Source organism: Erpetoichthys calabaricus, chromosome 5, assembly GCF_900747795.2.
Source record: "Erpetoichthys calabaricus chromosome 5, fErpCal1.3, whole genome shotgun sequence".
Classification (NCBI taxonomy): Eukaryota; Metazoa; Chordata; class Cladistia; order Polypteriformes; family Polypteridae; genus Erpetoichthys; species Erpetoichthys calabaricus.
Genome location: NC_041398.2, coordinates 198,014,023 through 198,028,552, shown reverse-complemented (window position 1 = coordinate 198,028,552; position 14,530 = coordinate 198,014,023). Strand labels below are relative to the sequence as shown.

Here is a 14,530-nt window from a genome sequence, read left to right as displayed (position 1 = left end):
GGGAGCCACACAACATTATCAGAAGCACTTCATGTTTTGCAGAGTAAAAAGTAAAAATACAGATAATGATATAGAAAAATAGTGTCAGTGCATGTAAAGCATAAGGGTTTAAGCCCCATTTTGTGGTTACTTTTATGACTTGCTGTCCTGTCAAGGATAAGAAGAATTACAGGTCAGTTAATAAGACTGTGACAGGGTGAGGATGATGAATTAGGTAAAGTATGCGTATATATGCATATATATATATACACACACAAGGGTATGGCAAGTCATTCCTTCCCTGGGACACGAGAGGGCACTTGGAGAACCATTGACTGCAACACTTCTGCAACACCAATAAGTGCTGGAGAAAGAGAATCTGGACACACCTGGAGTGCTTCTGGTTGTCCATGCAGCACTTCCGCCACAACAGTATGTGCTGCAAGAAGATCATCAGGGAGCACCTGGAGCATATCCGGGGGCAATATAAAAGGGTTGCATCACTCCATTCTGGGAGCAGGAGTCGGGAGGCAGAGGGCGGTGCTTGCGAGTGGAGGAGTGAGTGTGGCAGAGAAGACGAAAGAAAGGAAAGAGAAAAGGTCTGTGAGCATTATTGTTGGTGATTTAAGAACTGTGTAAGGAGTTGCGTGTTAAAAGGAGAAGAAAAATTACACGTGTGTTTTTGGACTTCTGTGTGTCCTATGTCTGTCTGTAGTCCGGCTGATCTTCCACAATGCATATATTAAATACTGCTCTATCATTTCTGAGAAACCCTGAATATTTTGTAGGTAAGAGGCACTATTTCCAGACAAGAATATTTTGATATTGTATTAATTTAAAAAAAAAAAAGCCTTTTTTTTTTTCTCACATGGAATGTATGTTAATTTTTTTTCAAGTGTTTTGTAAGAAGACTGCTTGTCTTTCCCGGTAAACAGCAGAATCCAAAGGAATTTGCTGAATCCATGTTTACAAGTGTTGTTGACCTCTCTGGAACATTAATTATTCCTTGACCTTTAATGTCCTGCACAGCTGGAGCCTAATGTGCTCCATTTCTCCAAGGTGGCCTTGGAGTAAATGTTTGGTTTTCTGTGAAACTTTTCTTATGTCCTTGTCCTTCTGATACAATCTTTCCAAATTATTATCTAATTAAAGTGGATATTTTTCTGCAAATGCGGGTTAAGAACATCCCACCCCAAAATCATGCATGTTTAACACAATCCTATTTTTAGGTTGGTCATTTCAGGTAGGTATCATTTCAAAACATGTTCCATTTCCATTTCACATGAACACATGAAAAGTGAGTTTATAAGACTTTTCCTACATGTTTTTGGAGAGTGAAATTCAAGAGTTTTGATGTCATGACAACAGCCTTGTATGTTTTGGGTATGGTGACATCAAAAAGGAAACCACATATCTACAGTACATGTTTAAATTTTGGAATTCTTGATTTTATGCAACCAAATATGTCTGCTGATTTTATAGGATGAATTAATTTACAATTGGGAATTGATAACATACAGTGAAAGTGCCAAACTTTAGGATATTTCTTAGCAGTAAATATAACATAACATATAAAAATACCTCACTGTAGTGTCCATGCTCACAGGCGTTAGTAGTAGACCACTTGATCTAATGAAAAGGTTGATTTGGTCCACAGGGTGACTGTCTTCTTGAATAAAAGAGAAGTTTTACTGGTATGATGATGTATGTACAGTATGTTTAAATCCATTGATTTGAAGGAAGGATGGAGAGAGGGACAGTAAAAGCTGAAGATTGTTCATTGTTTGCATGGTGGAGGACTTCGGTAAGTAAGTGATTAAGAAGCTGCAAGATCAAGCAAGAGAGGTGAATATTTGGCTATTGAATCTATTTGAATAGCAGAGAATTAACAAGTGTTTCAGTACACAGTTCATTATTATTTAATCATTAATAATTTTTTTTATTTGAAATTTCTCTTAATATATATAAATGCACTATTCCTGTATCTACTGAAAGCATCAGAATTTTTAATTATGCTGTGTGCAAAGATTACTTTCCTTTTAACAAGGACAGCTTTTTCCTCTGTTTTTCAAAACTGTTTCATGTTTATTCCAGTAAAACTATCAGCAATTTCAGTTGTTAATTTAAAAATCACTTGGAATAGTCGATGCTGACATGATCTATATAGTATCTGCTACAGAGAGATCTCTGATGCAGTAGTTCTCTACCAGTTTTGAATTTTACTTTTATGTTTGTGATGGATTTGTTTTAACTGTAATGTCACCAAAAGAATTTGTTAAAGTACTGTCTCCCCTCTGTGTTTCCCATCTTCACTCTGACAGGTTGTCCTCTAAGTCAGTAAGCAGCAGCTTATTCATTTGAAATAATGGAGAACTGTCACCACTAAAGTTTTCCAGCTGTGAGATCACCTTTTATGTAATGGCAGGCTGTCTCTGTGATAGCTCCCATTATACTTTCTCCACCATTTTCCTGTACTCAGTAATTTATTCACTTCTGAACAATTTGTCCTCTCTGAGATGGTGATAGCAGTGGGACTTGAATTTAGAACCTTTGAATTAAAAAGCAATCTCTTTTACCACTGTACCTAAGTAGTTCTCCTTTTGTACAGTGATACAGATGGCTGCTATGTCCTGCTAGTGCTTTTGTCTCAGGGTCGATGAGCGGCTGGGGTGGAGATTTGCCCTGAGTGAATTTCTAAGCAGAAACATATAGTATCCTGAATTTGAATCATATGCCTTGAAATTATCAGTGTGGCTTTGCACATCACCCACTTACCCCCCAGCCCATGGATTTTTCTTTGTGTATCCCAATTTTTAATTCCAAATCCTCAAAATACATGCATGTTAGACTAACAGGTGATTCCATATTGGCTCCAATGTGTATGTGTTGTGGAGGGCCCCTGTGTGTGTCCTGTGTCCTGCTGTACACCGAGTGCTAACAAGATAAGATCTGGGCCCCAGTGATCCTGAATTAGATTAAGATGATTTGAGATTTTATGTTATAGTTCATAAATGGTGTATCTGTAAATGTTGCAACCAGACTGCCATGTGCCTATTCATCTGTGTTAAGACTTCAATGAAAGGACTGTAAAAATAAAGATTGCATATTTCTTATAAGTGTATCATAATTTCTAACTTCCTTAGGTGAAGTCATGGTGGTAGGAGATCCATAAAGGTTGCATGCTGCAGTCACTTTTAGCAGAATGTATTATATCAGAACGTTATTGATAAAATTTTGGCGCTGCTCAGTAGTCAGCATTTTCCACAGGGAACCAGTTTTGACAAAATAAGTACTGGGAAGCTTCCTTTTACCATCCATCCATCCATCCATTTTCCAACCCACTGAATCTGAACACAGGGTCACGGGGGTCTGCTGGAGCCAATCCCAGCCAACACAGGGCACAAGGCAGGAACCAATCCCGGGCAGAGTGCCAACCAACCACAGGACACACACAAACACAAGCACACACTAGGGCCAATTTAGAAATGCCAATCCACCTAACCTGCATGTCTTTGGACTGTGGGAGAAAACCGGAGCACCTGGAGGAAACCCACGCAGACACGGGGACAACATGCAAACTCCACGCAGGGAGGACTGCGAGGCAACAGCGCTACCACTGCGCCACCGTGCCGCCCTCCTTTTACCACAAATTACAAAATACTGTGAACATGTGTTCCAACAAAAACAAATGCCTGTTTGCTGTCTGTACAACAAAAATGAAGTTTCAATGTACAGAAACGTACATTGCCTTTTTAGCTTTATCTGCAGAAATTCAAATCCATTACTAGTTTATATAATTTGGAAGAATTGTTCTTTAAAGGGTGTAATGGTAGTGTAATGGTCAATGTTTGGGGTTGAATTCTGTACCCAGCCTTTATCTCAGTGGACTTTGCATATTCTGTTTCTATTTATGTTGGTTTATCGTTTGGGTTATCCAGTTTTCCTATCACAGCGCAAAGACGTGCATATACCCGGTAAGTTTAGTTTTTTGGTGTGGTCATGAGTGGACTCTATAATGGAGTGGTACCTCCTTCAGGTCTGTTTCCTACCTGGCATACAGTACTGCCAGGATTGACACCCTCCAAGTGACCTTGAATTGGATTAAGTGAATTTAAGAATATTGTGTTTTGTTCATTAAAAAAGCCATATTACAGAGAGATGAAATGATGAAAGTCTCGATCAGGAATCCACAAAGCCCAGTATTAGTGAGTGTGAGCATATAAGTGAATGTACACTGCGATTGACTGTCTTTTCGGGTTGGGTTCCCACCTTAATGTCCAGTGTTGACAGGGTAAGCTTTTGACTATCTGTTGTCCTGAACTCGAGGGCCTGTTTTAGAAATGGATGGATTGATTAGTGGATGTTGGATACTGACATCTACAGTTTAATTAATAACTGCAGTGGTGTAATGGATATCACAGCTGTGCCACAGCTATGGATTACAGGTTTAGATCCTGGACTGGTCACTCCTCCTCTTGGTCACTGTGAGTGTGGAGACTGGATTTTTTTCCTTGTGTCTGTGTTGTTTTTTTCTCCATGTGCCACAATTTTCCTAGCTAGCATCCCGAAGATGTGCATATTAAAAAAAGTAGCAGAATGAAATTGGCCTGTTATGAGTGGGTGTGCGCTCTACAATTAACTGCCACCTAATTTGTCGTTTGTTCTTGTTTTGCATGTGATGCTGGTATGATAAGCTATGGTTCTGTGTAATCTGAAGTGGAATTATGAAGTTTCAGTAAATGTATTGGTAAATATTAATAATCAATGATTAAACATATTTGAGCATTGCTGGTCACAGTGCCCATAATACTCTATATGAAGATTCAGGCTGACATTAATGCCGTCAAACATCAAAATGTGATTTAATGTTAAACTTTTCACATTTTCTTTCAAAGATGGCTTTAAAGTATAAAGTTATTTGCTTGCATTATGAATGTATATGTCATTGCTAGTAGTATGTTAGCACTGATGTTCTTAAATGTAATGTTTTCTTATAACATTAAGCAGCAACACCAATGTGGTCACACCCATGTTTACTTCGTCAATCCATTGATTACTTCATCATGATTGAATAAATTTTAAGGATAGCTGTCTAATTTTCTTATCCTCTTATTTTCGTCAGCCTTGCCTCCGAGTGCAAGTCTGTCTACTCTTGTTTGGCTTATTTGGATTTGGAACTCCGGTGTCCTCCCACAAGCTTAAGGCATGCTGTTCGACATATTGCCATCATTTAATTTCCTCTGACATTTTTGTTGTGTTTGTGTGTGTGTGTATGTGTATGTGTATGTGTACGAACATGCAGTTACTGCAGTCAGTGAATATTCCATCAAGGTCCCGTTTTTGCCTTATATTTTTTATGTTACAGTCAAATACCTTTCTCACTAAGGGTAAATGTGCTAGCATCAAACTGAACCAACCTGTTTTTTTTTTGTAACTGTCAGTCAGTTTACACATAGAATAATCTGTGATCAAGCAAATCTTGTTTTTACTGAAATCACTATTATTCTTTTAAGTGTTGAGCACACTTGCAAGGACTGTTTTTTTTTTTTTTTTTTGTAGCCAAGTCACTTGATTAATGCCATACACTTGTAACTAAAATGGGATTTTACACGGAAATGTATCACTGAGAATCGCCTGCAGTTTCCTGACTAAAACCTTTTCTTTTGCTAGAACGGATGTGGGCTTTTCCCACAGTATTGTTTTTGTATTCACTGTACTGAAATTGCACTCCTCCATGACAACTGCTTTTGAAGTTGCAGAAAACTATACTATGCCTGACAAGATTTAGAACATATTCTCGAAGAAGAGCTAATATTCTTAATCTGTTGATACTTCCACTAAAGCAGAAGATTCAGTTACTTGATGGTACGTACAGTAGTTAGTGCTTATTACGCCCACGACCTGAGTTCAGTGCCTGGCCCTGTCACTGTTTCCATAAAGTTTGTAACACCTTTACGCCTTTGGTGGAGTTTTTCCAAATTCTCATGTTTTGCTCACAAACTCACAATGTGTGAATTTTTAACCAATCAGTTTCTTTAAATTAGTCTGATTTGATTATGTGAATCTATGCTTAAGGGTGCCCCATTATTGGTTGAGTTCTGCCTTCCCATGTACTTTATGTATCATGTTTATTCTATGTCGGTGGAACCTCGGTTCATGAACATCTCTGTACACGTACAAATCGGGTTATGACCAAAAAGTTCACGACCACACACTCAGTATACGAACAAGCCAGTTTCCCTTTCAGTTTGTGCGTGCAGATGATTTCCGCACGTGTTCAGTCTCTCCCTGTGCATTCCCTGTGCAGCGAGCGAGACAGAGCGCAAGTGAGCGAGCGAGAGAGAGCGTGAGAGAGACAGACACACACACATGCACGCAGCACGCGAGACACACACACATGCATGTATGTGAGAGAGACACGCACGCACGCGAGAGAAACAATTATTAGCCCTAGACTAAAGATTCTTCCCCCAACTTGCCTTTTGAAGGATTTGTTTTATTTTTTATTTTTATCTTAAACCTAGGTGCTAATAATCACCACCTTCATATATAACCACACTGTGATGATGCTATGTGTTATGATGTTGAAAAATCATGTCATACATTTGGAGATGGAAACTCGAATGTCTGTTAGAATGCTGTTCTATAAGCTGAAGGATACAAGTTTGACTCCTACTGCTGCTATCTCAGGGTGGATGAGGGATAAGGGATAATTCTGGACTGGATACAATTGGTGCCATGACTTTGAAAAGCCAAGGGTAATGATGAGCTTAACAGAAGTGGTGAGTGGAGCAAGGCAGGGGGGAAAGAGAGCCTGCTCCAGTACAGAAGAAAACCTGATTGGCTTTTGGGCTATAGGAGAACTCCTTTGGCAGAGAAACCTGCTCTGTAATTCAGAGTTCCCAAGTGTGAGTTCTGTAACTGCCACCTTGGTGAGGATGTGCACCTAAATGATTACTGTCGCTCTGAATGAGTTTTGACACAAATGGCAGGACTGGGGTAAGTAACCTCCAAGTGGATGTACAGGGGCTATCCATTTATTTTTAAAACAATGTATTTCAGAGATTGGATATACTCCAGAAACAGCATCGTTGACACAGACAAATTGGCCTTGAAAATAAAATGCTAAAAGATCATATGCACAGTCATAATTTTCATGTGCACAAGTACACTTGTCAAGTGTGATCCGTGCTTATTGTGAGCAGCTAAGGAGCAACTAGGAGCTACAGTTCCATATTTCTGGAAAAGAAGGTGTAAATATTTGTATTGGTGCTCAGGAAAAAATGGTTGTGTTATATTCCTTTCAGTTACTGTGTTGTCCCACAAAGGCAGAAAAAATGCACAGCACAGCCATTTAGCACCAGCCTTTTGTCAGAAAAAAGCAAGCCACTAGACTTGAATATTGAGCACTCCTCTTTAAAGTAGAACTGCCAATGTAAACCCAGGTTAGACTGCAGGTCTGGTTTGGCCAATAATGTAAAAAGCATGATGAAAGGGTAAGTCAAATGTTATTTATTTAAACAAACTCAGAATATAACCAGAAGTTTCAAAATAGGTAAATACAGTACAAAGCAGAGTCCTAAAAAATAAACAGGCAAACAGAAAAACATTGGAGATATAAACAAACAATTTTACAAGATGAAATCTGTAATCTGAAAAAGAAAACAAGGTCAAAAAAATTCACAAAACACTAGAAATAACGAAAACACAGTTTTAGCTCTGAAGAGTTCCTGTTGCAGAGGCCAACTTTGCAGACTTTGAGTGAAACCACCATCTGAACTTTCCCTTTTACTTCCCCACCCCTGTCATGTGACTGCCACATAATGAGTGTGGAGCAGCAGCAGACACAGACAGGAAGGCTGGGATTGGAGCACTAGCCTGGAACTGACATTTATACATTTTGTTGTAAAATACTGTCATTGAGGGATGACTTATAGCCCAGGTTGAACAGTGTTAGTATGCTTGCTTTAGAATAATTGGAGTAATGTTTAAGTTAAGATGAATTTTATCTTGAGTGACACAAGGGTGCCGAAATTAGCAGCAGTAAACTAAGTTCACCTCCCGGCTTGGTTGCTGTCTATGAACAATTTACATTCTTTCCAAATATTCATGTGGAGTTTCTATGGATCCTTGGATTTCTTACCAGATCTCATGAGTTCACATATTAGGTTAATTTGCAACACTGAAATAGTCCAATGTAATTTAGTGTGGGTGTTAATGTGACTGTATTCTGTGACAGATTTTCTTTCCATCTAAATCTATCTTGCTTTATGTTTCTGCCTTATCCTAATCCCTTAATGTTAAGAGAACCGTAAAGTGGTTGGATAGACTAACGGATGAATGTGCTGTGCTGTGAACGGATGTATATGTATGCACTTTTAATTATGTACCTTTACAGTTTTTAAAAGGCACTCAGAGATTACAACCTACAGATGTTCTATAACATGTTTCATTTTATATACAGTATAGTATGCAAGTGCTTCAGATGTGGATGTCCTAAACCTCATACTTTTTGTTCAGTATCACCTTTGATATTCTTTATTATTCTTGCTCCATCGTCACAATCCCCCTCGTGTTCTTAGATCCGCAGATCAGCTGCTCCTAACCGTTCCCAAGGCACATTTTAAAGCTCGTGGTGAAAGGGCTTTTTCTGTCTGTGCACCCAAGCTCTGGAACTCCTTACCTTTAGTGGTTAGGCAAGCCACTTCAGTCACCACATTCAAATCACACCTAAAAACGCACTTCTTCACATTGGCTTTTAATTCTTAACCTGTCTTATTCCCACTTGCTTTTTGCTATTTCTCTGTTTTATTGGGTCCCCTGACCTGTTTTTTTTTAGTGTCTCTGTTTTAATTCTCTCTTAATGTTTGTTTTTTTTTAATATTTTGCTTTTAGTCTTGCTTGTTTTAACTGTACAGCGCTTCGGTCAGTTGTAATGCTGTGTTTTTAAGCGCTTAACAAATAAAAATGGTATGGTATGGTATTATTCAATTTTAAGGCTAATTCCACTGTAGCAAATCTGAAAAGTCACCTAAAATTACCGACTACTCTGATAGCACTAAACATTTTCTTTTATGGGAAGTATATTTCTGCCCACTTCACTTGAATTTAATTAAAAAGTGGTGATAGAAAAAAGCAAGTACGATTCCTTCCCTAACATTTTGCTGATACTGCCTTCTTGATTGACTGCACCTTTTGTACCACCTTTTTCCCTCAATCAAAAGTTTTCTTTCATTTGACAGCCACAAACATGGTTTAACTGGAAGCCTCACTGGGTAAGTTTTTAAAACTGGATGTAAGCCATGTTCATGTGGTAACATGTTGTGAGTCATTCCTACACTGCAAAGCTTTTCATTTAAAAGGCAGTGCCATGTAGATATTGAAGCTAAACCTCACCACAAACAAAGGTGTGTGATATATAAGTGGCCACATTAGAAACTTACACAACATCTATCAATTTATTTTAAAATTCTTAAGGTACTGAACTTCTATATATTCCAAGTGTGCTCTTCAGTGTGAAACCTGATATGATTGCCATTTCGGCAGCAGTGGTCAACGGCATGAAAGTTTGAGTTTTCCCTTTCTACTTGCTTTACAGATTAAATCATACAGATTCAAAGGACACTGACTAGTGTTTGATAATGATTTTAACCTATAATTATTACATTTTCTTTGATTGAAAATTTGAGTTATTCTTAAATATGCTTTGAGAATGTCAGGAATTTTGGTAAAATCATCATATACTGTATATGTATTCTATGTGTGTTTGTGTGTGTATAATATACACACACATACACTCCCAGTCAAGTTTTAGAACACTTAACTTTTTCCAGTTTTTCTTCAAATTTAATCAGTTGAAATGCAATGAATGACATAAAATAATGAAAAGGTAAGCAGTAAACTGCCAGAGGTTCAAATTTAAAGTTTTAAGTTGGCAAAAACTGAAGATAAACAAAATACCAGAATATTACAAATGGGCCTTCTTCAGGGAACAATTCGTAGATTACAACCAACATACATTCTGCAGCAATTAAATAAATTAAGCCTTGTAAGTTAAAGTACACGATTTGCACAGGTGTCCCAACTTTTGTTGATTACTTAAAAACCCTCTGTCTGTCTTAAAGCAGAGTTGAAACAGACTGTGTTACTACACTCTCTGAAGTAGTACTTGGACAATATTACACTGTAGAAAGTTGTAAGTTCCACTGATAATGGCCAGAAAGGGCCTGAAAGGGAAGGAACACTAGGATCCACTCTTCCAAGGTTACACTCTGTAACACTGAGTCATCTGTCTGAGCGAAGAAGTATTATTTCAGGAATGAAATCCCTCCTTTTTTCTATATCACTGTACATCAAACCTACGATTAACTGTGTCAAATACATTTCTAACTATGTGAAGCTTTCAACAAAATTTAGAGAAAATAAGAGCCTTAAGTTGACAGTTTAGCTCTCTCGTCTACAACTAAGCATTAGAAAAAGAACAAGATGACTTTGATATCAAGTTAAAATTCCAAAATGAAACAGTAAAGCAAAATCCTGTAAAATCAAGAATCCAGGAAACCTCTAAACAGATTAAGAGTGGCCTGTTTTGTTTTACAGTATATACGTGTCTTAAGTCCTGTCTTTTATGCTAATGTATAATTGTTATATGTACAGTATGTGTAAAATACTTGTATATATCTATAAATTCAATTACTCTGTTTTCTTAAATGAACAGTGAATAGTAACAAAATGAAGTGGCAGCTTTACTGAAACGTTTCATTAATTATTATCATTGGCTAAGCCAAAGCTGTTATTTAATTGACAGATTCTATCCGTTTCCCTCGCTCACAACTCCTTTTGTCAGAGTTGTCACATATCACGAACAAGACGAGAAATAGTTTTGTGAAAAAAATTGATATATGGTATATATTGAATATTTAAACTTCCATCCATCGATTTTCCAACCCGTTGAATCCAAACACAGGGTCATGGGGGTCTGCTGGAGCCAATCCCAGCCAACACAGGGCACAAGGCAGGACCCAATCTTTCACAACTGAAATATATTGGCACCACTGCTTTAACTTTACATTACTGTAGCTTTATACATAGAATTTTTGGAGTTAGAAGATGATATACTCTAACTTTAGGGTGTCCTAGAGGGATGAGCACTATATAACATTCTTTGAAGATAAGTTTCCGTTTCATTTTCCTCTTTGGATTTCTATATTAATTAAACTGTTAAGATAATGGACTCCCACAGAGACAATGTTAAACTATATTCCTATTCATTCTCTAGGAGAAGATGTTGGGTTAAATAGACAGTGGAGCATCAAGTATGGGATAATAGCAGAGATTCGTAATGTTAAAGTTGAAAATTTATTTTTTTTTGAGTAATATAAAAGGAAGTGTGCAAATAAATTTCTTGCTTGTTTGATTTGCTCATAGTTAGTTGATTCAGTTACGTTTTTGTTCCTTTTTACTTTCACGTATACGAAGTATAGGGAAAGTATTGTTATCCTCCAAAAATTCCATTTCGAGATTTTGATGAATCTCGACGTTTTAGATCCTGAGTCCAAAAATACAATTTTTGGAATTGTCTGTGTGCATATAAATATTAGGTACAAAACATAAATTTTTATCATTTTTTGGGCTATTTCCATTAACCGGAGTCGAATTTATTCAACTTTACTTTTATAATAATTGTTCAATATATTATTAATTTGATTTAATTTGTTGTTGAAGGTTCTTTAATGTACATAATATAAAAATATAATCATTGTCTTTCGGTGTACTCCTGAAATATCCATCCCCATATCCCCCTAAGTGTAGAGGAGACCACTCCTGATTTTTTTTCTTATGCTGTCTATAAACAGTGACAGTGAAAGCAGTGTCTCCGTAGTCTGGGTGTAGTTACTTGCTTTACTTGAGCAGCTAGATTTGGATGTGAATATTAGACATGAGTAACATTTTTGCTCATATTCTGAACGGCCCTTTATTAAATATGCAGGTTTGTAAATAAGGTTATTGAAACTACTTTGATCTTGACCTCCCTATTTATTGATTTGACCACCTAGTGCATATTTATATTTAATAAATATCATTCACCGGCTTGCATTGTTTATATTTAGCCTTAAGCATTTGCATTTCTGGCCAGTAATACTGCTATTCACAATGACTTGAAGGTTTAAAATTATTTAATAATGGAAGACCTATGACTTACCTTGCTGATCCAAGTAATAAATTACCATTGGTCTTTTATTATTGTCATTTTAAATGGTTAATAGACTGTTAATGGGAATTGTTTATCTATCAATTTGCAAAACATATTGAGAGAGAGACTGGTGCAGCTATGGTGATAATCCCAGATATGCTTTATTGTACTACCATTGATGTTTGTATAGAAATATTTAGTACTCACATCAGCACATGCTGAAAAAATTTGAAATTTTGTATACGTTTATTGGTGAAAAATTATTTTCCATTTTTTTATTTTATTTTTATTCCATTTGTTTTCCTTGTCCATAACAATTAAAGAAAATGTAACAGGTAAACTATTTGACTATAATCTGTCATGATCATACATCCATGCATTTTTTACTTTACTGCCTGTGTTAAGGTTTTTTTTTATTAATGATCATACTACTATAAATATTATTTAGAATGCTACAGGATTTTGTGTTGGACGAGAATTGTTCAGGTTCTCTCAGCAGCTTCATGTTAAAATAATCTTCTTCCTAATCAACCCAGTCCCCAATTTTTAAATTCTTAAATTGTTCCCTTAAATGACTTGAATTACATTGCTGATAGCTGTGAGCTTCTAGGCTGCATTTCTTTCCAAATCTGTGGGAAGCACTTTTTCTGTTTTTTTTGGCTTGAAATTTGCATCTGTGTGAATGCCTGGAAGGTTTCTTAACCTCTTTCGTTCTTGCACAGACCTGAATGTTTTGTTTATGGGGGCAGGAATTACGGGATTTGTTAACAGGCATGACTAATGTAAGATAACTTCTGAAACTGAAATTCAGAAAGCAGTTAAAGAGCATGATTAAAAAGAGTGAAAATTAAAAGAAGGCAGGATAGCATAGCCTCCTGTTAGAGCATGGCTACACACACAGAGTAGTGGAAGAAACATTAAATTAGTTATTCAATTTTGAAGTGCTGAAAATGGACAGAGTGGTGTTTTACATTTTAAAAACCCACTTAATCATGTGCAAAGTTCTAATCTTATTCAACTTGAAATGGCTGTAGGATGCCAGGTTGGATGGAGTGACAGTCCATCGTAAGACATAGAGAAACAGTGTTCAAGGAGATTAAACTAATAATGCAGTAAATTATGGTGAGTTAACCTGTGGGGTAAAAACTTTTTCATTACAAGAAATTTGCATGTTTAGTGTTTCATTCATTTGGTGTGCAAGGAAATCAGGTTTGTTGTACTTCCCAGTTATAGTAATATCGCTTATTATAAATAAATAGAACCTCTGATCAAATCCACAGTGGAAAATGTGCAATAATTAAAAAAAAAATAGAGAAAATGTTTTCACAGAACATGAGATTATTGTACAATATATATATATATGAACGTAACCCCCATGAATTTTGGGGGTGTACTATATATACACACACAGTACACCCCCAAAATTCACAGGAGTTACATTCCTATATACACAGTACTGTGCAAAAGTTTTAGGCAGGTGTGAAAAAATGCTGTAAACAAAGAATGCTTTCAAAAATGGAAGTGTTTGTCATTTATTTTCATCAATCAACAAAATGCAGTGAATGAACAAAAGAGAAATCTAAATCAAATCAATATTTGGTGTGACCACCCTTTGCCTTCAAAACAGCATCAATTCTTCTAGGTACACTTGCACACAGTTTTTGAAGGAACTCGGCTGGTAGATTGTTCCAAACATCTTGGAAAACTAACCACAGATCTTCTGTGAATGTAGGCTTCCTCACATCCTTCTGTCTCTTCATGTAATCCCAAACACACTCGATGATGTTGAGATCAGGGCTCTGTGGGGGCCATACCATCACTTCCAGGACTTGTTCTTCTTTATGCTGAAGATAGTTCTTAATGACTTTGGCTGTATGTTTGGGGTCGTTGTCCTGCTGCAGAATAAATTTGGGGCCAATCATACGCCTCCCTGATGGTACTGCATGATGGATAAGTATCTGCCTGTATTTCTCAGCATTGAGAACACCATTAATCCTGACCAAATCTCCAACTCCATTTGCAGAAATGCAGCTCCAAACGTTCAAGGAACCTCCACTATGCTTCACTGTTGCCTGCAGACACTCATTATTGTACCGCTGTCCAGCCCTTCGACGAACAAACTGCCTTCTGCCACAGCCAAATATTTCAAATTTTGACTCATCAGTCCAGAGCACCTGCTGCCATTTTTCTGAACTCCAGTTCCTATGTTTTCGTGCATACTTGAGTCGTTTGGCCTTGTTTCCACGTCGGAGGTATGGCTTTTTGGCTGCAACTCTTCCATGAAGACCACTTCTGGCCAGACGTTTCCGGACAGTAGATGGGTGTACCTGGGTCCCACTGGTTTCTGCCAGTTCTGAG

The 14,530-nt window shown here is 37.1% G+C and overlaps 1 protein-coding gene across 2 annotated transcripts in view; it reads left to right on the top strand.

Annotated features, from left to right (window-relative positions):
- Nucleotides 1-14,530, top strand: part of lifra (LIF receptor subunit alpha a) — a 147,860-nt gene that overhangs the window by 68,706 nt on the left and 64,624 nt on the right. The window contains exon 1 of one of the 2 annotated variants that reach the window (XM_051927676.1): nucleotides 13,032-13,294. The exons of the other annotated variant lie outside the window; for it this stretch is intronic. The gene's annotated coding sequence lies outside the window, so the exon portion shown is untranslated. Of the gene's footprint in view, nucleotides 1-13,031; nucleotides 13,295-14,530 lie in introns of those variants that run through there. 2 annotated transcript variants of the gene reach the window in all.